Below are 20,824 nucleotides of genomic sequence, written 5' to 3'. Positions count from 1 at the left end.
AGTTTATGGCCTGGGGTTTTCTTTCCACTGAGGTGTTAAGTCTATGCATCCATCATCATCTTGTATTCCTAGGTCTCTGTCAAACTCAACAGGAAATGAAAACTTCTATATTTCTCATCAAGCTGTGATTTGACCAGACTATGCATGGGAGACAGATATTTTTAAAATAAGAGCCATTCTGTTTTCCCCTTGTCGGTCATGACAGTGTTACAGAAGGGGCTTCCTCACTTACTGTTGGTCTATTTTCAATAAAAGTTTCTTGTCAAACATGATGAAACACTCTTAAGATCTTCATTTTCAGTGAAGGGCAAAATAGTTTCAAATACACATCAGTATTTCTCCATCTCCTTTGTAGGAGTTTGGTTTTGTGCTTCCAGGATAAATTAAATACAGGCGGGCATGGACAGTGTCTAAATATGCACATGTCTAGTACACGAATGGCCTATATTAGTTGCCAAGATATAAAGCTTAGAAGATTTTAACTTTTGTAATTATCAATTTCTATTCTTTGTCTTAAAGTTTAAATATTTTCAGAATTGCGCTATATATAGGCTGCATGTCAGTATCTTTACTAATTGTTATCACTAATAGCATCCTGAGACTGGCACTAATTCTCAGGATAAATAAGATTAATGCCATGTAACAGGGACCCAAAGAGGTTCTTTATACTCTTTCTACTGTGTTCTACAGTCAATATGTAGTTCTAAAGAGAATCCTAACCAGAACCCAGAAATATTGAAACCCCAATCCTGGACTTTGAATTTCTAAAATATAAGAAAATTATATATACTACATAAGCCATCCAGTTTATAGCACATTATGATAACACATCTGTTATCACATGAATCTTAATCCAGAAGTGGAGCTGGTTGTCTTAATTGACTACAGCACATCATAGTTGAATGCCAATTTTCTAGTATTCCTCCCATTGAGAGGTAGGATCTAAAAACCTAGCATCTGGGAATGCTTACTGACTGATATAATTTGTAAGATATGATAGGTGTGATAAATGACCCAGTCTCTGGGCCTAAGCCCAGAAATAACAGAAATGCTAAATTTCTAACTCTTTGAAACACTTGCAATGAGTCTGAGATCACTATATTGCTACAAGGCCCAGCAACAGGAAGAGGCCCTAGAGAAGAGAGACACGATGTGAGAAAAGAGAGAATAGTCAATGAGAACCAACCTCAGACATACAAATGAGGTAGATCTTCAGATGAACCATCCAATAGAGCCCTTCACCAAATACCTGGCCCATAAGTGCATAAGCAAAGATAAATAAATGCTTTGAGCTATAAATATAGACTCAATAACTGCAACAAGAGGCCGTTTCTAGATTCCTTTCTTCTGAAATTTCTTTTAGTCTCAGTTTTGTTTGCTCCTAATGAAATTTGTTTTCTTGGTTTTATAAGAACAGTTATGTAGAGACCATTGAATTATATAATCCTTTTTCAATTAAATATTAAATATGTAAATAAATATCTAGCTAAAGTTATACTTGACAGCATCTATAGATTTAACTGACAATTGAAAGTATAAAGAAAAATCACTGTATGTTTGCTATGCATGTGAAGACTTTTTTTTCTATATTCCTAAACAGAACCAAATAACCACTATTTGCATAATATTTACACATGTTTGGTATCATAAGAAAACTACAGATAGGTTTAAATACATGGGCAGATGTATGTAGTTTATATGCAAATAGTATACTAAATTTTAATGAGATCCTTTTACATCTGTGGATTTCAGTGTCCATGAGGAGTCCTGAAAACCAATCCCTTGTGATTGTTGAGAGATACCTGCATGTGATTTAAAAAAAAAAAAAAAACCTTAAGTTATGAGGGCCAGAGAGATAAGTAAAACAACAGCAACTTCTCCATGGAGTGCATTATCTTCAATAAAGCACCTTGCTAGAGATCAAGAGAGCACCAGGCCTAGGACTGCTCAGCTTTGAGAACTGGTTTCCTTATCTATGGAAGCAGGTCCTATTCACCTTTGCCATTGATGGCTTTATGAGTATGCGAGCTCCGCTTTTGTACTATGTATTTATGAGTGTCTATTTGTGTTTCTTACAATGTATTAGAAACCTATTCCATGGTGCTCTGGCCCGTGGGACAAATGAAATATCCAATTCTTTGCTGCACCCTATACCCTTCTTGTCTCCTCCAGCTCTCAGTAAATATTTGTTGAATTAATGAATGAACAAATGAGTATGTGTTAGTCACCACAGTTACAAAGACAAATGAGATATGATCCCTACCCTTGAGGAGCTCACAGTCTATTGAACACAAGCAGCAAATTAAATACTGGTCATACCTTCTGGCTAGTTCATTCTTTTATTTGGAAACATCATTTCATCTATGTCTAGCTGCTATTCATACCAACATCCAAATGAGACAAGATACGTGAAAATGTACCTTGGAGGGGCCTAGAAAGGGAATGGAGGCTTTCCACTTATCCTGCAGAGATGGCCTCTCTATGCTGACTATCTGAGAAGGCAATAGGGAGAAATGTGCCCACCAAAGCTGCAGGAACCCAAGCCCAATTACTCAGAATCACCCTCAGGGACCGCTCAGAAAAAGCAAGAACAAAACCACTGACACACCATTCCATCAAACTGCACCTGCCTTGGCTGCAGAAACAGAAGTGTGGCCGTTGTGTGAGCACAGGTCCCCAAGTTGCATGAAAAGTCTGAGATGGACACTGGCCTTTTGCTTCGGTTTATAAAAAGAGAGGTGAGAATTTTTAAATCAACCTGAATGTATAATTGTGACCACTGAACTCTAGGATTGAAGCGGAGAGGGATGCTAAAGAAATGCTTGATAATGGACACCCAAGCAGACTTAGGAACAAGAGCAGATTACTCTGGTAGTCTGGTATTCTACAGCTCAGTGCAGTGACTGTAATTCAGAGAAACCCACTATATCTTGTATAGAGAACCACGGGAAAGGAGCTCAGATATACTCATGATTAGGAAATAGAACTGCTAATAACCAGGGTTTAATCGGGATCTTTTACTCATGTGTAATGAAGACTGTAGCGTATCCCATGAATATGTGCAAGTACATGTCTATCAGAACTTTTTTTCCCAATATTTAAGGAGATGGAAATGTTTCCTATCTGAATTTCTTTATTAGAAACTGTAAGCAGATGTCTAATTATTACAAAATAGTCCATAAATATGTATAACTAAAATAATTAATTGGACAAGAGCAAAGGGTAGAAAACCCAGATTTTAATCAGCCATCTTCATCCATCTTATTAAAAGAATTCGCTCTATTTCCTTAACAAATATGTTTCCCTGAGAGGCCTTGCAGGCGCGGCTGCTGTGTCACATGTGTATCAGTAGGTGGCAGAGAAGAGAGAGGCTATGTCTAAGCTCAATGTTCTGACCTGTGAACATCTGAATAGTTAGTAGCCTAACGCTAACTGAAAAACAAAATTGAGCCTGAGATGATCACCAGTCCTGCACTGACACCCAGGCCTGGACCAGCTCCAAGGATGGGGAGCCAGCTCAAGACAGATGACTCCTGCATGGGGCCACATGGATCGCCCAGGTGAGGAGTAAACTCACGACACCCACCAGTCTGGTGCCGTGAGGTCTGATGAAGGGACTAGCCTGAGATGACCACCTGCCCTGTTCCAGGCCTGGGGTGGAGGTAGGGGGAGACCATGCCTGAGATAACCCCTGCCCAGTACCATAATGCACAAGTGGGTGGGGCATAGCACTCCTGAGATGACCCCAGACACTCAGAAATCCTTGGTGCCACTAAGAGGAACAAGTACGTGGTGGAGAAATGGAAGAGAAAGAGAAATAAAACCATGTGGACACAATGAAGAAAGGCATAACTGGAGACTTGAGGGTAGTGAGGAATAGCCTGATGTAAGTACTTGGGGATGCCACCTGGGATCATGGTGGGGTCCCGGCCAATGCTGTCACAGAGGGCCACTTCTGAATCCATGGCCCTGTAGCACCAGAGGTCTGTTACTAACCAAAGGCTAGGTAGACATCATTGGTGTGGGCTGCTACTGAGGAAATGCTGTGATATCTAAGAGTTGAGCAGGACTGGCTCCACCCTTCACCTGGGCATCCCAGGGAGAACTAGCCCTGGAGTCATGAGAGTAGGAGAGCTGACCCTGCACCTAGCTAACTGTAGGAACTGTAGTAATCAGGAAGCACAGCAGAACTGGCCCTCATTGCAGGAGTTTCAGGTAAGCTGACCTGAAAGTATGCACATGGGAGAGCCATCCCTAACACTTATGTCCCATGCAGTGGCATGGATAAAGAAATGCCTTCCACTTTAGCCAGCACATAGAGCTTGCCCTGGATATGGGGGTTGCTGGTGAGCTGGACACAAATGTGTGAGCATAAGAGAGCTGTTCCTGCTTCTTGTCTGCTATGTGGTGTTGCAGACAATGGAGAGATATCCCTTCTCGTCCCCAGCTGCAGAAGGAAGGAGACCTGGCTTTAGGGTGATGTGAGTGGGAGAACTGGCCCTGTCCTTCACTTGCTTCAACACTGGGGAGAGTGGGCCCTACACCGCAACTGGGCATCAGGGTAGAAGCCAGCATGGTTGCTAGGGTTTGCAGATGAGCCAACCCTGAGTGCATGAGAGTGGGAGAGCTGGCGCTGCCCCTTTCTGGCTGCAGCATTGGATGGACCAGCCAGAACAGGGCAGGAGAGCTGGTTCCAATAGTGTGGATACAGGAAAGCTGGTGTGGTGACTAGCCCAGATGCCTCTCAGGACCAGATCTAGGGATTTGATGTGCCCCATCCAACATCTATCCCAAAATCATAGATGAACTGCTGGAGCATGTAAAGGGGCAGGTCCTAACAGATTCAAAGCTACAAGGTCTCCATGACACAAGATATCTGAGAGGAGTCCCAATGAGGTTCCAGTGTTGATTATGTAGTAGAAGCCAGGGGCCTCAACCAGACCAATGACTTATTGCAATGAACGTTTGCAAACAAAGAAGTCTGGATAAAGTGTGAGGGTATACTGTGGGATACACTGTGACACACTACAACTTTCACAAGTTTTTTTTTTCCTGTTCTGGGTGAGTTGCAAGGATGGAAGGTGAGTTACAAGGGAAGAGGGAGATGAGTGGGATGTGCATGATGTGAAATTCACAAAAAAACAATACAAGGGTTTTTTTTTAAAAAAAAAAAAAAAGCATGTTTCAAATTTGTACATCTTTGCCCCCTTTCTTTATACTTCAGAACTTTTAAGTTAGAGGGAAAATGATACCTTTGTTGAATCTCATAGGTGAATGGCTTCTGGGTCTTTCCTTTAGTCTAACAAAAGTATCCATGTCAATATTTTTATATGAATCAACATGCAGTGTTGACTAAAATCCAGTTGGAAAAATTTCTTTTTTGTGTTGAATACAGCAAGGGGAGGGCATCTGAGCATTGTTGCACAAGAACACTATCCTTGTCTGGTTAAGTCGTGGACTCCGTTACAGTTCAGATAGATTGAGCTCTGTGTGTAGAAGTGACTCTGATTGCAAAGGAGAATCTGGTGGAATATTTAACCAGCAGTGTTTGCTGCCTTTGTTTACCATGCTCTGAGTTTTTACACATAGAGACTGCTTAGGAAAATATCAAAATTCCTCTCCCCCTGGGAGCTTGGAAGTTTATCAACATTAGCATCTAAAAAAGAAAAGACAATCTTTATTAAGACTTATTTTCTCCCTTCATGGCAGTTAACATCAGACTACAAAAGAACCAAATTTATTATGTCAGCAGTTGAATAAAGTTATAAATATCAAAAGTTTTTAAAGTTAGCACAAAAAAAAATGTCAGTGTGATTCATTAAAACGTTGGGCACTGTCTTCTGATTCTGGCAACAGAGATCCACTTTCAGAGAAATAAAATGAAAGAAGCCAGCATGTTGTCTCACATCTATAGCACATGGCAAGCAACAGTAGGAAGATTGTAACAAATTTGAGGCCATCCTGGGCTAGAGTGATACCCCACTCTTAAAAGAAAAAAATTAAAAGAACAACATTAAACTTTCACAAAAAATATGATTTGCTTACCAATTTTTCTTTCTGTCCTTTGAAGTTTTGCCATCTTTCTTTGACCCATGGTTAACTCCGTGGCTCTTGGCTGTTATAAATATTTTCCTGTGTCATGGGCTATCTTATTTCAGCACCCTTAAAAACTCTAGAATTTCATGGCCCTCAATGTTTGTCTTTATAAAAGGTGCTGTATTAAGTGAATTAAAGGTGGAAGTGACTACAAAGATAAATACAGTTAAAAGGAGACATGCCTGTTTCCAAGACTTCTGCATCAATCGATGCTTTGGGATGCAAAGCACATACAGGGAGAGAGATGCACAGAAGCAGAGACACTGGGTGATATGGATTACTACTGGCCCCAAGGCGGCAAACACCAGAGACCAGGCTAGTTCCATAGTCTTGTTCCCTAATCAACAGTGCCACATACTTCAACAGGAGGTAGCATGGATAAGATCCTTGAAGTATGGGCCCTTCTTTCTCCTTCAATTCAGGAAAAAAAGATTCTATGAGGATAATATAATATCATAGACCCCAAAAAAGAATTTAGAAAGGTCATGTGGTTTATGCTTCTGACTTCAGGTTAAACCAAGCATCACCTATAGTAGTGATATGCCTGTCTGTAACTCTTCAAGCAAAAGGGATGGTTTGGCTTTCTTTGATAACCCAGCTTCATGTTTAATTGCCTTCCAGAAAGGGGGGGGGGGTTGTTATAAGTTCAAAGCTGAGCAGAGCTGGTTCTGGTATCTATGTTGTCACTCTGACCATGGAACTCTTAGTAGTCTCCTGATCCTGCTAAATCTTATTCAACTGCTTTGTAGTATTGGGACAAGCCACAGGCTTCTTGCTGACATGGGATGATTTTTAAGGAGTAAAAAGAAAACAGAAAGGACCCTTGAAAGGTGTCATTTCTCTGTTCCTCTGTTAGCTAACATCTGCCTATTACAGTCCAAGTGTTCTTCAGCATTACTGTGGAGGTAAACAGTCCAAAGTGTGGTCATTTCCTGAGGTAGTAGACAGCATGGTGTATCTGGAAAAAAAAATTGGCACACACTTCAAAGGGAAGCTGGCTTGCCATCAGAATAGCAAGATAAAAGGAGAAAACATTTAGTGTGTCACACTAGACTGTGGGAGTTAGTAGTTACTGCTTATGCCAGATACCATTTGACATCACCGGGGCATGGGACCAAAAAGCTCTGCAGCCAATCCCCTGAATGATAAGGGAAGATGATTCCTTTCATTTGTCATTACTAAGGGAGCTGGAAGACCTGTCGTTGACAGAGACCTGCATGGAGCCCCGCATACAGATGGCAGAGAGAGGAGCCTAGTTTACCACAGGAGCTTTGCACAGAAAGTAAAGTACTTTGAGACAGCAGTTGTTTGCTTTGGTGATGTCTACGACATGCCTCTTGGTTATTAGTGACCGTACCTTCACCATAGTGAGGACATTTCTGACCCAAGACTTTGCTATGAAATATGCTTTGAAGATATGGGCATTTGAAAAGTGCTCTGTGAGCTGAAAAAGTTACTCAAGGTTCTCATACACAGCTATAAATAAGCTTAGTCTTTCCTGGTTATCAAAAAGCTGGGATCTAGCTTGCCGTTTTTAAAGCAACAAAGACATAAAGTCTATGTAGCCTCTGCAGAGGCTTAGCACTGAGGTCTAAGGTGAAAGATGACAAATGTGCGCCATGTCCTCAGATGGCTCACAAGCAGAGCTGATATTCAGCAACTATTTGTTGAATAAAACATGAAGGGAGATACTTAAACCGATCTGCTGTGATTCTCTCTGTGGGTGATATAATGGTGTGGACAAAGCCTTGGAGAAGACAGAATGTTTAGGCTACCTCTTTATTTTTTGAGGTTATAATTACATCATTTCTTCTTCCCTTCCCTCCCTTCAAACTGTCACATGTGCCCCTCTTGGTGTCGTCTAAATCCATGGCTGTGTGTGTGTGTGTGTGTGTGTGTGTGTGTGTGTGTGCGTGTGTGTGTGTAGGAATGTATCACAACCTGCTATATAACCTGTAAACTGGTTGGTCTGCATAATGTTACTTGTAAATATGTTTTCTGGGCTTGTCATTTGGTATTGGATAAATAGTTGGTGTAATCTTCCATTGAGAAAACTATTTCTCTCACTCTTAGCATTCCTTAGTTGCCTGGGCTACATCTGAAAGGGTAGTTACCCATTTGAAAAGCTTGCACTTACAATTTGAACATACACCATAAACATACACACACACACACACACACACACACACACACACACGTCAGAACATCATATTCATGGTACGGGGGCTACGTTGTTAAGTCCAAACCTACAGTGTGATGGGAGGTAACACCAGTGATCAGATAGGAAACAGGGGAAAGATGGAGAGCAGAACTGGTGATTCTTTAGTATCTCTTCAACTCCTGGTGATGAGTTCATTCTTCATTATAAATCAAGCCCCACTCTCTTCAACATTCACTTCTTTGAACTTTCCTGAAAATTAGAATCATCCTCTTGGCCCATAATATCGTTCATCTTCTAAAAACATAATGTGTGTGATGATTTCTCAGCTTGGGAATATTCAGTGTCAACACAAGGCATTTATATGTGTACACTCTCTTTCAGAAGTGATACCCTTGGGACCACAAAACATAAAGGTGTCTGAGTTTAATATCATCGCCTATATAGGGAGTTGTGGAAATTATTGTATGCAGATGAAAAGAAACACAAGATCCATGGATCTTCAATGAGAGAGCATGGCCAATGTCCCATTGCGTCTTTGCCAATTTGTCTTGTCACATCAAAAATCTCAACTGTATACAGGGAGACAGTGACTCTGAAACTCAGAAGCTCTGGGGACAAGCTGCCCCTTATACTCTCTCTCTAAGAAACAAGTGATTAGCAAAGGAAGAGGGGGCTGAAGCAAACATTAATCAGCTCAGAGGAGGCCTCCATACAGTAACTATCTGAGAAGTTATGCTTTGTAGTTATGTTTCCTTATGCTTTTCAGCCCCCAAACTAATGCTTGAAGGCAAATACCACATGCTTTCTGAGAACAAAATGCCTCTGTTATCCTTCTCAGAGACAGATTACTAAAGAGTCACACTGACACATGAGGTATATAGAAGCATAGAGAGTGTGCCAAGGGCACAACAAGAGACCCCTGGCTTCCTTTATAAAGGGCAGGATTAAGAGCTCAGAAGCTGAAGCTTTGTAACCGAGCCTGAACAAGCAAAGCATTCCAGGGTTGCTAGTATGATTCAAGAACTGACTTGTTTACCGTGGCTGAAGAGTCACGTCGTGATGGTGATAATTATGAGAATAAAGTATAGATAAAAGTACAAGGTGCTAAAATATTGAAACATTATGGCCTTGTAGAGATATACCTTGTGGCATGGGACCTAGATAAACCATGTGGCTATAATCCAAGCCTTTACAACCTCTGTACATGCATGTGCACATGTGTGCACACACATGTGCATACACACACACACACACACACACACACACACACACACCATCCTCCCAAAGCACCATCCTATCTGTGCAGCCATGATGCTGAAAAAAACAGGGAAAGGCAGAAGGACTACTTTTGTGTTATGAATACAAAACTGAAGGGCACCTGTGCATCCTCTACTGGGAGATAAGTCAAATCAGTGAAAGATGTTAATTGTCAATCTCAGTCTCGCAGAACCGATTGTCACCTCTAGTTTCAATGAATGGTTTCCTGCTCATCCCCACTCATAGGAATGAAGAAGAATTTCAGGCTTCTATTTTAATTTTGGTTGCACACACATTACATAATCATTATCCTAAATGTTTTAAATTATGATTGTATAAACTAAAACCTGTCTGGCCTCTCCACTTGTCTTTCCTCCTTACATCATGTCTCCCTGCCATTTTGTCCTTCTGAACTCTTGAGTGGTTGTTTCAAGTTAGACTCACCTTAGTAACTTCTCATTGAAGTTGATTTTCAGGGAGTCTTTGTAAACACAGATTTCTCACCTCACAAAGACCCACTGAATCAAAATCTCCTGTGTTGCCCTAAACATGTATGTGTTAGTATGTCTCCCACCCACTTCTTAGTTTGGTGATCACAGACATGGAAAGTGTTGTCTTGCCTCACTATTCTAATACATTTAATTCAGGGCTGGTTTTCTGCTTTGCAGGATATATGAGGTTTTAGATTCATCAATGGAATTATTTGCCTGTTTTTGTTCTTTTAATAAGATCCCTTTTGTTTTGATATATGGCCTCATTACTTATCTTTCTGAACATTTGTGTTTTGAGCAAAGGTTTTTAGAATACAAAGAGAGTACACTCTTGCCTTGTGCTAAAAGTTTTTCCAAGTGTATTATCCTCTTCTTTGGCATGTATGTATGTATATCCTTTCTTTTGTGTTGAGGAACTATTCTGTTCCATGTTGCAGCCTGTTGGATAACTCACATTTCAGTAATGCCCAAGGTGACTTCCTGAATTCCCAGGAACTCTTAAGTTGTGGTCTTTGTGGTTGACATTAACATAAAAAGTTTTTGCTAATTTGTAGCCTTGGGAGAATGGCTAGGGGCCAAGTTCATGAGGCCCTTGCAGTGGAATTTTTGACTGAGCATTTTCCTAAATAGTACATCTGTGAAGAAAGATGGGTCTTGGCCTGAAGACACATCTCCCATATCTCACGTACACTTCACCTTGCTTACTCCTGTGAGTACCCAATGTGGCTACATCTAGTCTTACATGAGACTTTATTTCCCCAGTAATAGAATGTACATATCTGCGGCCTGTAGCTGAGAATATTTGTTCCACTTCTTTGAGAATTTCTCATTGGTGACAGTTCTGTTAGAGAACTATTCCCAGTGGGCTTACTGTGGCAAACCTATAGAAATTTGGATACTGAGGCAGGAGGATACAGAGTTTGAGACCAACTTGAGCTGAATAGTAAAATATTATCTCAAAAAATCAATGTAAATAAGTAGCAGAGCACAAGCTTAGCATGCACAAAACCCTTTATTTTATCCCAAACAACACAACATAATACACACACATACACACGCACAGAGAGAGGGATAGGAGATCAGTACCTGCAGAGGAATCTTGCATGGTAGAAACATGTTAGTTTTCTTTCCATGCATGAACACTGCACATTGTTCTAGATCCCAGACTAGATTCACAGAAAAGGCAATAACTGTCTAGAACTGAAAATATATCCAGTCTCCATGTGTGATTATGGTTACGTCAAATGTGGTATATGTGTATAGTGTACATAGATCCTGATTTGCCATATCCATCGATGGGGACAAATATTAAACAGAGAGTTGAAGCAGAAGGTGTATATTATACAAATCAATCACTATGGTCAACATAAATTTCACTAACTGGCAACATTTTGGTTAGCCCTAATCAGATAGAGATGCATACGTAGGTGATTAATGTACTTTTAAGCAGGTAAATGTTGACTGAAAGTGTAGCACAGTGGTTATTGCAGACAGGATGGAGAAAGGGCCAAAGAGTGACGGTCTCAGTAGTTACATGGGTATTGGGTTTATTGTATTTTTTCTTGGTTATTTTATTTATTTACATTTCAAATGTTATCCCCCTTCTCAGTTTCCCCTCCACAAGCTCCCTATCCCCTCTTCCCTCCCACTGCCTCTAGGAGGGTGCACCCCCACGCATTCACCCACTCCTCTCTCAGCAGCATACCATTTCCCTATCCTGGGTCATCAAACCTCCACAGGACCAAGGGGATCCCCTCCCAGTGATTCCAGATAGGGTAATCTTCTGCTACATGTCCAGCTGGAGCCATGGGTACCCCCCTGTTTACTCCTTGGTTGGTTGGTTGGTTGGTTTAATGTAAGTTTTAATAGTAAGATTAATTTGAATAATGATATTTTAGTAATTGTACTCTTAAAGGTTTTAATTTATTCTCGTAATTAAGTTATATTTACAACATTATTTTAATAACTTCTTTTGTATGACATTTTATAATAAGAATTTTTACATAAATCACAACATTTTTGCTAAGTGTAACCATTTACTGTCCCTGGTCAACTCTCATGGTGGCCTTAGATCATGTCCATATTAAAACAAGGGTTACAGTTTACTTCTATGCACTCATATGACTCTGGCTACTACCTTTTTTTTCAAAAGTCCTTTAACTTTATTTCTCACCACACATCAGTGTGCTCTCAAGAGAGCATAGGTGACAGGAAGCGATTAGAGACTGGCAATAACTCAGTTAACTGAAAACAATAGCAGAAGGGAAGCAGACAGTGGCTCAGGGATGATGAGCAACACACCGCAGGGTGCTGAGAAGCATGGCCAGGAATGTGCTTTTATCTAAAATTGTAAGAGTGAGCTTCTGTAGAACCCGAAACAAAGAAAGGAAAGATGGTTGTGTCCATCATCTTGTCTGTTCCAGAGATGGTGAAAAGAGCATACTATGCTCTCCCTTATACAAAATCTTATTCAGAGTATTTAGTGTGTACTAATTTTCTGTTACATTATAATTTGACTAATATATATTATATATACATATATTTATATATAACACTAGGTTATATAAAAGTTATAAATGGAGGGAAATATGTCTATATTCAGTCTACATATTGAAGACTCAAAATATGTCAGGCAAAGCTTAATAGACACCCTTGCACTTGCAACTTTGGGAGATGGGGACCTGTCTTCTGTGTAGGTGCTATCAGAGGTTACTATGAGCTCCACCAGTCTCCTTAGCATATCTTGCCCATGAGCCTAGCCTGTTCTCCTCCCAGGAATAGGCTGACTGAAGACTGCTCAAGACCTTTAGGGGCCTAGATATGACAAACTTACTATAGGTCCTCATTAATTGACTATTGTTTTGGCTAGATTTTTGACAGTTTGACAAAAGCTAGAGTTATCTGAAAGAGGGAACCTCAATTAAGAAAACGTCTCCATAAGATCCAGTTTATAAGCAAGCCTGTAAGGCATTTTCTTAGTAATCATGGGGGAATGCCCAGCTCATTATGGGTAGAGACATCCCTGGGCTGGTGATCCTGGGATTTATAACAAAGCAGGCTGACCAGGCCAGTAAGCATCAACCTTCCATGACCACCGTATCAGTTCCTGCCTCCAGGTTCCCCCTCTATGTGAATCCCTGTCCTGACTTCATTCAGTGATGAATAGTGCTGTGGAAGATAAGCCAAATGATCCCTTTCCTCCCCACCTTGCTTTTGATCATGGTGTTTCATCATAGCAATAGTAACTTTAACTAAGACAAGGATGAAGGACCTGTTCAGTAGTTCTACATATCTCTATATATATCTCTATCTATCTGTCTGTCTGTCTGTCTGTCTGTCTGTCTGTCTGTCTATCTATCTATCATCTGTCTGTCTGTCTGTCTGTCTGTCTATCTATCTATCATCTGTCTGTCTGTCTGTCTGTCTATCTGTCTATCATCTGTCTGTCTGTCTGTCTGTCTGTCTGTATCTAAGGACAAACTCAGGCATTGTTCCTTAGGTGCTATTCACCTTACTTTATAGAATAAGTTTTCTCGCTTGGCCTAGCACTCACCAGGTAGGTTAGGCTGGCTGTTTAGTTAGCTCTGCAGTTCTTCCTATATCTGTCTCTCCCAAACTGGGATTGCAAGCATGTGCCAATGCCACTGTGCCTGGCCTTTTAAACATGGGTTCTGGAGGTGGAACTCAAACTTTGTACTTGCAAGATAATCATTTTTCAGAATAAGCCATCTCTTTAAACCCCATTGGTGTAATCCTTTTCAGTATCAGAAAATTCATTTCAAAAGAACTTTTCTTGATTTCCTGCCATCATTCCCCCAACATCTCTTCCTCAGATATTACTGATTGTTTCTTCATGCAGTTGAAGAGTGGGCAGAGTTACTGTGCTCTAGAACAACGTTATCCAAACTGAAGCATGGATTGATTCTAACTTGCAGAAAAGGCAGAGAAAACCAACTCAGGTTTTCTGACTCCAATCTCAGCAAAGGACACGAGAGATCATAAAACACCATGATGAAGTTCTTTAGAGATGGCCAATACTTTGGAGCTTCAGAACAAGAGAGAAAACAAGAGCTTTTCAATTTCTTAAAGTTCTAGTAATAGGAACTCTTTTTAGGGAGCTTTACAGATACCCACAGCCAAACAGTGGATGGAGCTTGGGGACTCTTATAAGAGAATAGGAGGAAGGATTGTAGCCCCTAAAGGGGTAAGAACTCCACAAGAAGACCAACAGAACAACTAACCTGGACCCTTGGAGCTCTCAGAGACTGAACCACCAACCAAAGAACATGCATGTGCTGGACCTAGGACTCCCCACATATATGTAGCAGATATGCAGTTTGATCTTCGTGTGGATCCCGAACAGCTGTAGCAGGATCCATCCCAAAAGCTGCTGCCTGTGTATGGGATATGTTATTCTAATTGGGATGCCTTGTCTGGCCTCAGTGGGAGAGGAAGCACCTAGCCTAGCAGAGACTTGAAGCCCCAGGGTGGAGAGATACCCAGGGAGTGCCCCACCTGCTTAGAAGAGAAGGGGAGGGGTGAAGAAAGTATTGTGGGAGGGGCTAGTTGGGAGGGAGGCAGTGACTTGGATGTAAACTGAATAAGTAAAAAATGAAACAAAATAAAAAAAATTAAAAGACCTAGCTCTAGGAAAAAAAATCCTGTCTCAGTTTAAAATTCTGGGCAATCCATTCATGAATTCCCTGCATAATTTCCTTCCTTGAGGCCACCTGCCTCTGCAGACCTCTGGACTAGCAATACATCTCCCGGGATCAGTCATGTGCATGTTTACAGGCCAGTGCATGGTCATTTTCTGGAAAGGACCAAAATAGCGATTTTCTAGTTGTTTTCTTCTTTGATTTGCTTCACTGTAAATGTGACACAAAACTGGCTGGGTTAGACTAATTATATCTAAGATTTCTTTCCTGCTGCTAAGTGAAATTGTGTAGAAGGCATCTCTCCACCCCCAAAGAATGGAACATTTAACCACAATAACCATTTCAGCATTAGATGAGGCATCTTGCTGACTTTTATGGAGAGTGATTTATATGTCATTTTGTACCCCATTTCCATAAATTATTTGTTGAGCCAGGGAAACATGCACAGGTCCTGCAGAATTAAACTGATGCTCAAGATAGACCCAAAGATGCTGTAAAGTGAGAGCTCCTTAGCCATGGAGCCAAAGCAAGGAAGAAGGGAGGGCGATGGCATCCAAGTGCCTGTGCAGATTCAGATGTATATACTTTTAAGTTCACCAGCAGGAAACATCCCCAAACACGTTTGAAAACATTCTCTTTCCCCCTTAGTATTTTCACCATATTGGAATTCTGAAGTAAAATAAGGCATTCAGTTATCCAAGCAGGAGACTTTGACTACAAATACACTGTGTGCATAAAAATGTGTACTCGGGTCAGGACAGTGACTTGGTGGATAAGCCAGACAATCCTGAGATAAAATCTCCAGAATCCATACCTTTAAAAAGCCAGATGAGTAAACACACATCTGTAATCCCGGATTTCTGATGGTGAAATGAAAGACAGAAACATGCAAGTCCTCAGCTAACCCGGAGTATATAGCAACACGAAGTACAGAGTAACAGCAGAGAGACCCTGCCTCAAAACAAAGTGAAAAGAGAGGACCTACTCACCCAAGTGGTTCTTTGACCTCTATCCATGTACCATAGCATCTTTTCAGACCACACAGGTGCACGCACACACACACACACACACACACACACACACACACACACACACACACACTTCTCTTCTCCATCTTCTCAGTTCTGAATTCTAATCCTTTTTTAGGATCTAGCACTTAATGACTTATACCTCAATTGTGGTAATTTTATTCTGATAGAAGGTCTACATTTCTCACAAGTTATTTTTTGAGAAAACTCAAGTTGGTTTTTTGAATCTAAAATTCTTGCAATTCATTGGTTTATACCATAAAGGTAAGCCATCCTCTACCTATAGTTAGTGAGTGTGTGTGTGTGTGTGTGTGTGTGTGTGTGTGTGTGTCCATCCAACTCAACACAGTATAACAGGGAGCTGCTATCGAGAAATCAAAGTGCCAGGTGTGATTAAACAAGATCACAAATCTCATTCTGTCTTTAATTTCATATCACTCTTCAACAGCTGAATCATGTGCTACCCCCATGGATTCAGTGGAACTATGCATTTTTAGTATGCTCAACAAAGCTAAGACAAAATGTTTCTAAAATAAGCCACCCTGCTGGGCTGTTGTTAGTCAAATTTGGTATTGCTTCCAAATTATTCAGTATTGCTAGACCAGTTTTGTTAATCCATTCATCTCCCCAGAGAGTCCTAGTAATTTTGTATTATTGGTGTTCCATTTCATTTGAAAGAAATTCCAAAAACAGGCTCAGAATTAAGGGTGGTAACCTAAGTTCTAGGAATGGAGGACTTGGGGAGGACATACAATGCCAGCTCTGTGTGTCCTCAAAATCTATACCCATTGAGAGACAACAGGGCATGCCAATTCTTACCTAGTACTTACACTGGATCTGATGTTATAACTAATCCAGAAGTTATTTAAAGTCTATGAGTGGATATGTGTGTGTGTGTGTGTGTGTGTGTGTGTGTGTGTGTGTGTGTGTATAATTTATTGGTCTTGAAGTGAAACTTGAGCATTGTTAGATTATATTTGGGTATCCATGATGGGCTCTTAGATCTGATTCTCTAGAGCTATTAAAGATGACTGTGTTTGAAGGTTACTACAAGAATTATGCCTTAAATGTAAATGAGTGAATATGTGCATATGCACACACATACACACATATACACACATACACACACAGTTACATGAAGTGATAGATCTTTTGATTAGCTTGATTGTGATAAGCATTTGATATTGCTTATATATATCAAAACACCATGTTGTGTGCCCTAAATATATTTCCTTATTTGTTAATGCATCTTAAGGGGAAATTACTTAAAAGCCTTCAGACTTTTTCCTCTCACTTCCTCCCCTTGTTTCCTCTTTCACTCCCTGCATCTATGATGCTCATTCCAAATATGATCCTGGGACTTGAAATTGGAAATGGTATGAAAGCATTTCCTTGAAAAGCAAGTGCTGAGAGGCTACATGCGTCGAGTTCTTAACACTATTTAAAAAAATGAAATTTGGGACTAGCAATGATGGCTCATGATTATAATCTCAGCACATGGGATGCTAAGTCTGTAGGATGGAGAATTCAAGGGTCGGAATGCCTTCCATTGTCAGTAGTAGGTGACTGTACTGGCCACCTAGAATAAAGCATGCTGTATTAAGACCACCAGTAGTATTATGACATGCACAGCACAGAAATGAAGGCTTCAGCTGATGTCATCTATATCAAGAAAAGTAGTTGTCCCCTAGCCATGTGTGTTCTTCTTCTGCAATCCAGAAGCCAGTCACCATGAACAGTAATGAATCATTTGCATGGCACAGTGCAGATCAACACAATTCTCAATTAAGGTGGATTGCCCACATGCCAAGTCCCATCACGATTGTGTTGAGGCTTTATGTAGTCTTTACCATCACATGTCAGCTACCTGTTCCATTCTCATTAGCTCATCTCCAGTAGACTCATCTAATAGCCCAGTAGGTAGAATAAACTTCAGCCCATGAATCTGTTCTTTTCTACTTCTCCTCTGGTCCATAATCTAGGGAACTTCCCTTCCTTTTCACCCCCAACCTGTATAACATCACTCAAGTCTCACTTCTCACCTGTCTTATGGCAAACTCCCAGCAGCTCTTTCTTATCTTCTAATATTAATCCATCCATCTATACATACATACATATATACATATGTACATACATACATACAGGCGCATACATACATATCCTTTTCAATGGTATGCATAGAAGATGATATCTTATTTATTGTTGTCCTTACGCTACTTGAGCCATCATTATGATTGAATACAGTTCACATGTACTCATTTGCCTTTCATGTCACCTTTGGAAGACCTAAGATAAATTCCAAACATAAAGTGGAAACAATATGGTATTTATAATCTTGATCAACCTAATTGTAGTTAGACCCCCATACATGTTCTTATAAAAATCACCTTTTTTCCATGGTATACGTTTTCATAAAAATTGGAATTCCTTGCCAAAATTAAATAGAACCTGTTGAGAATGTTAGGTGGTTCTATGTTAATGTCACTTCTTGGTAATTAACAAGGCTATGCTATTATTTCTGTGTGCAAAATAAAATGTGTTTAAGAATTAAGCTGAGGCAGATTTATAGTAGAACTTCATACCCATGACACAGGAAGGGACAAAAATGAAATAGCTGGGTTTGCAAAATGGGGTTAAAGATAGGTTCTCTTTTTATCAAAAATGATGTTTAGTATTTTATAGCCTGTCTTTGATGGTAATATAAAAAATCTTAGAAAGAAAAACAAGAATATGTTGGGGAAAAAGTACATCCCATGAAGCTTTGCTTAACTTGTAAGAATCCAAATGAATGAAAGATTTCTCCCTGCACAAATCATTTACCAGTGCTGTTGTTTCATGTAGATTTCTTCAATTCGGGCTTTTTTTCTGCAAGATGTTCATTTATTCACTCAATAAATAAATGTTAAGTATGGGTGGTATGTCAGAAATTCTACTAGACATTTGTTTTCTCTGTATTAATAATAATGGTGACAATTTTTATAGCCCTGTTACCTCCCGGGGCTCTTTCTCTTCCTTACACATACTATTTCTCATCGTCCTGCAAAGTAGATAGGACACTTGTGTTAGTCATACCAACTCTAGCTGTTGCAGCAAATGTTTTCCAAAAAGTAAGTGGCTTAGTTCTTTGTCATTTAACATTCCTAGCTGGAGGTTGCAGATCAGTGGGGTGGCTCCATTCTACACAGTGATTTAAGGATCAAGTCTGAAAGTAGAGGACCTTGAGCAAGCAAAGAAAGGTTACAAATGTCACTTATGTTGACGTTCTGTTGGCAAGACCTTAATTGCATAAACACACTAGCCCTGAGGGAAATTTGAAATTGTAGTCTTGTAAAAGGAAAAAATAGATTTTAGTGTATAGTTAGCAGGCTCTGCCACAACAAATAGGCTTAAACTGCCATTTGTAAGATGGAAAAGCAAAGGCTTAAAAAGGTAGACTTGAAAGAAATCTCTGGGTTAAATGTAAATAGTCACAACTTGGTGTCTGGCTCCTGAATGGTAGATCTGTAATTCTCCCATCATGTTTGTAACAAAATACTTCCTTGGAGAAACTTTACCTGTGTGTATCATATATACTTACTATCTCTATTGATATGGGCTGTTATGACACAGACTAAAATCCTATATGCTTCATTTCATATCTGCCTAGAATGGAGGAGAGGTCCTATTAGTACCTGATAAAAGGCTAAATGCTGCCTCATCATAGAAGCATTGTCTTTGGCTTTTCAACACTCTGCAACATGATTGAGAACAGTAATAAAGCCCACACCCATATCACACCCCTGAAGGAGTTGTGCGCTGCCCACAGGCATGAATTAACCATCTTATCTATACTTACTCCCTCATCAATGGCTCCAGAATGAATATTAAGAAAGAGCTGGTCACGTAGTGGGTTTAGGTCTAAAGAAAGAAGGAAGACAGATACTAACCCAGCCATCACTCTTCTCCATGTAGACAACTAACAAACAGAATAAAGATAGTTATAAAAGCTGTTGAGAGACAGACTTGTTTTAGAGATGGTCCTCCAATGACTGAGTGGGAGTCAGTCATGTGAAAAACAGTGGGAAGGATATTCTAGGCAAAAGAAAAAGAAACAAAGATGCAGGAAAAACAGTGAACTTGAGAGAAGAAATAGAGCCTCTCAGGAACTGCAAATCCCATGAAACCAAGGATACTGAGTGAGCGGAAGTGGTCACACTCCACCAGCCAGAATATGCTAACTTAACCCTCACAAGCACCTACAAGATAGATAGAGGTTATCACCATCATTTCTGTAGGGAATTAATTGATGAATGGAGAAGTCACAGAGGTAAATAACCACACAGCTAGTAAACAACACCGCCAGGGTGTAAATCCAAGGAGTCTAGCAACATGTCTATCCCTAACACCATAAAGGCGGGGAAGACTCAAAACTTCCCCTCGGTCCATAAGTGACTTCTCTAGCCAAAGTGAAAACAAAAACCATGTCTCTGCTTCAGCAAAGAGCTATTAACCTCAAATATCTTGAAGCCTCCTTTCAACAAGGGAGCCCAGGATAAAATTCTGAAAAACTAAAGCATTTGAAAAGAATATGTTTTTTATGTTTTTTTCTTAAAAAATATATGAATAAAATATATATAAATAAATGTATAAATATGTTAATGTATAAATATAATGTAAATAAATATGTAATAGAAACATAAATCTGTTATAAATATAGATATAAAACCTTTAAGGTCTGGGCAGATAACTCAGTGGGTAAGAGCACTTTTTCTGCAAGAATAAGAAGCTGAGTTTGAATTCCCAGCATCCATATAAAAAGCCTGGCTTTATTAAGCCTGTCTGTAACCCACAATTGGAAGATGGAGACAGATGGATCCTATGAACTCACTGGTTGACCATCCTTGCCCAAGTTTCTCTAAAGAAAACCATCTTCTATTTTTTTCTCTTGAAGAATAATTTTCCTATGACACCATATTAACTGTACAATCAGCAGATTTGACAGACTAAATACACCATGTCATTTCACTCAGACCTATAAATAGACCATCTCTAGCACTCTAAAAGCCCCATCACTACTGCTAAGGGGTACCATTGTAGTAGAATGATTCAGGGGAGTTGCTATACCCCTTCTGCTCCTGAATAATAGACAGAAAG

At 40.0% G+C, this 20,824-nt stretch overlaps 1 protein-coding gene and 1 non-coding gene across 7 annotated transcripts in view; both read left to right on the top strand.

The window, feature by feature from the left end:
• The window catches only part of Samd12 (sterile alpha motif domain containing 12), a 451,523-nt gene that overhangs the window by 286,952 nt on the left and 143,747 nt on the right, over nucleotides 1-20,824 (top strand). The gene's annotated exons all lie outside the window — the stretch shown is intronic.
• On the top strand, nucleotides 3,299-3,430 carry LOC116082913. The gene has a single exon (XR_004115527.1). It is a non-coding gene; the product is annotated as a small nucleolar RNA SNORA17 (small nucleolar RNA).

Source organism: Mastomys coucha, unplaced genomic scaffold, assembly GCF_008632895.1.
Source record: "Mastomys coucha isolate ucsf_1 unplaced genomic scaffold, UCSF_Mcou_1 pScaffold7, whole genome shotgun sequence".
In the NCBI taxonomy this organism is placed as follows: Eukaryota; Metazoa; Chordata; class Mammalia; order Rodentia; family Muridae; genus Mastomys; species Mastomys coucha.
The sequence above is the reverse complement of the archived record's forward strand: the minus strand, read 5'-3'. Positions and strand labels throughout refer to the sequence as shown.